The sequence below is a fragment of the Nicotiana tomentosiformis genome, chromosome 8 (assembly GCF_000390325.3).
Source record: "Nicotiana tomentosiformis chromosome 8, ASM39032v3, whole genome shotgun sequence".
Taxonomy (NCBI): domain Eukaryota; kingdom Viridiplantae; phylum Streptophyta; class Magnoliopsida; order Solanales; family Solanaceae; genus Nicotiana; species Nicotiana tomentosiformis.
The window spans coordinates 115,769,791-115,773,310 of record NC_090819.1 but is presented as its reverse complement, the minus strand read 5'-3'; the positions used below and the strand labels follow the sequence as shown (position 1 = coordinate 115,773,310).

General features: G+C 37.3%; 1 pseudogene; it reads right to left on the bottom strand.

Annotated features, from left to right (window-relative positions):
* Positions 1-338: 338 nt before the first annotated feature.
* LOC104111180 (subtilisin-like protease SBT1.8) lies at positions 339-2,682 on the bottom strand (annotated as a pseudogene).
* Between the last annotated feature and the right edge of the window lie 838 nt (positions 2,683-3,520).

Below are 3,520 nucleotides of genomic sequence, written 5' to 3'. Positions count from 1 at the left end.
AGATATTAAAAGAAGACGATAAAAAAAAACAAAAAAACTAGTGTATTTATTTTCTCAACTGAATGCCAATAATGTATCTTTACTTAAAATAATAAATATAAATTCTAATACAAAAATAATTAATATAAACTTTCAAAATATTAGGAAAAGGAATCTTAATTTACATGAATTGAAATTTTTTAAAGAAAAATCATGACAGGAATAAATTGATGTGAAAGATAAGAAATTAATGAGAGAAAAAAATGATGAGGGACCAATAAAATCGTATTGGATTTCAGAGAGTTAGCTATTTCATTTCCACTAAACAGAGATGCAATTATTTATCATACATCCCTTTGTAGTAGTTGTACAATATGCTAGTAAGAGTACCACATAAGTTAAAAAAGCATTAATTAGCACCATACAAGCAAATGTTGCACTGGGAAAAAGGTACGTTTCCAATCTAATTGAGGTGTGTCATCCAGGAATATGCAACTGGACTCCTCACTTGATTTTCAGCATTTTTCCATGAAATCCAACCAAATGCATTTCCTGTTTTAACACCTTTCTTGGACACAAAGGTGACTGTAATGGAGTTTTTCTCCTACTTTCTTGAATACAAGTTTTGGTGGCTTGTCACCGTAACAGATGAAGGAGCATCAATGGCTACTTCATACACTGACCCTGCAGCTCCAACATTGGTCACTTCCCGAGTGTAACGAACAACTCCCGTTGAATTAACTCCAAACAAGACAGAAAACGAAGGGTAATTGATCTGCCCAGCATCTGCAAACTTGTTTGCACAAGTGAAGTTAACTCTTTTGACAATAGCTTGTATTTGATCCATAGGGTAGTCTAAGGAGCACAAGAACTTGATATGATCCTAAATATTGATATCATATATGAGTCCCGGGGAGAGTGCTTTCTGGGGATTTACATGGGCTGATCAATGAGCCAATGGATTGGAAAATATACCGTCCTCTGCAGAATCACGAAACGAGGAGTTGGTGTTATCGTGATTGTACGCGGTTGTCATGATTGCTGATTTTATCGCGCTTGGACTCCATTCTGGATGTACAGCTTTTATCAATGCAGCAACTCCTGTAATATGAGGACAAGACATAGAAGTGCCAGAAATGATATTGAATGAAGTCTTTCGTGTATCAACATCAAGTGAAGTTGGCCCTACATTTTCAGGCCAAGCTGCCAAGATATTCACTCCAGGACCAATGACATTAGGCTTTAATATCTGAGGAGCAATTGCATTTGGCCCTCTTGAGCTAAATCTAGCGACAACAGGGGATGGTTTAACTTTCACCACTGTCCCAACAAAAGTAAAATCAACTGTTGGATTGCTTTCTGTTTTCACATATTCTCTTATTACATCCCCCACCTTCCTCCCAACAGCCACTGCAGGCAATAATTGGCTATCCGCGAGTAACTCCTCCCCTGTCTCGGGTGAATTGGCTAATATCATACCTATTCCATTGGCTTCCTTCACTACTAGTCCCTTCTCAACTCTATCATTAGCTTCCCTGTCACATAACACTACTCTTCCGCGAACCACTTTGGATCAAGCGAACCACGCAAGCACAGATTGCTAGACGAGTTGTTTCCTTTTGGGTAAATTAAGCTCAGTGATTTACTTTCCATTTCTTTTCCACTATACAACGATACAGCTTGAAGTTTTTGGCCATTTCCCAGAGTAATAAAAGCAGAAAGTCTCGGTCAAGAGTTGCAGCACCGACAGTAATGATCCATGGAGCTTACAACTGTTGATATCCTAGGACCATCATTCCCGGGTGAACGCGACACAATAATTCCTTTCTCAATAGCAGCGAAAGCACCTAGAGCAATGACATCGTTGTAATATGTTGTTGCATTATTAGACAATGACACGGACAATACATCAACACGAAACACCATCCATAATAGCAAGGTCAAAGGCAGCAAGAATATCTGACCCTGCACAAGTTTCATTCCAGCACACTTTGTAGCTTTCTATACGGGCTTGTGGCGCCATCCCTCGTGCAGTCCCTTTAGCATAGCCAAAGAGACTAGCATTTGCCACAATGGATCCTGCATGCAATATGAGTCCAACTGAATCCAGCCTTTTGACACGAAATGTAGATATATATAGGTAAATAATTACTAAATTTTCGATAAATAACACTTAATTTATTAAACACATCAAGTTTAAATCTTGAATTCGCCACTACCTGCAGCTGTGCTTGCAGTATGCGTACCATGACCGTTATGGTCCCGGGGCGATTCAATCTCCTTAGAGCAGCTGCTAGAAACCTTACAGCCTTTAACAAAATACTGAGCACCAATAAGTTTCCTATTGCAATGCACATTCGGGTCGAAATCAGGTGCCGATTGGCATTCCCCCCGCCATCTGGACGGCACATTTGACATGCCCACATCACTAAAACTTTTAGACTCGGGCCAAATTCCACTATCAAGAACTCCAACAATAACGTCTTGAGCAGCATTGTTCAATTCTGGTAAAGTACGTCCAGCCCATGAATTGAGATTATCGAGGCCAAGAAATTCAGGGGTACGGGTTGTTTGAAGGGTGTAAAAAGTGTCTTCATAGACATTAACGACAGAATCAGATTGGCGGAGTAAATCAACTTCATGGGGATAAATATTTGCAGCAAAACAGAAAGAGGCAATGTTGTAAATGTAGAGAAGAGAATTTTATTTGAAGAAGTGAGAGACTGGAGATAGGATTTGTACCATTGATGGTGAGTAGAAAAAGGAGGAGGTTTGAGGTGATGTTTCATATGTACAATGTAGGCTTTTTTGGTGGGAAGAACTGCCATTGATGAGTGGAGAAAGAGAAGTAGAATGGTTTATAACAAAATTACTGCTCCCATTTGTAAAGAAAAGAGAAGATGATGAAAATGATACGAAATAAACAAAGAAGATGATCTAATTATGTGTGAAAGAGAGAAAAGGAGAGTTTTTTATTTTCAGTTACCACCTTATTTTAAGTCAAACTTTGGAAAACTTATATTCTTAAATTGACATGACATGGCTATAAAACATATTATTATAAATAAAATAAAAAATTTAAAGTTAAATTATATTATTCATTCTTCTTTTTTAATAAAATAGCGGGTAATAAATAGTTTAAGTAGATGCATTGACTTATATTGTTAAATAATTGTAACGAATTTCTTTTACCGACAGATGCCGCCAATTTACTCTCGTTAGCTTAAGTTAAAAAATAAACTGTGTACTATATTTTTTCTATGACAATGTTGTTCAGGTCAATTTACTCATACCTTGGTAAGTTACACATTCCTTAAAATCAGCAAAGTATAAAATACATAAAGTATATGTGTGCAATGCTTGGGGTCTGTGTGCTTCAATAAGGAATAAAGAAATTGGAGCTCAGATTACTTGAGCTGAGAGATTCAGAAAATAATGTTAAATGTGTTTAGTAGTCTAAACTGGGGAATAATGTCAAAATAGCAGCAGAAATGAAGAAGAAGTGCTGACCTTGGACCAACTCTAATGGCGAATGAATGAG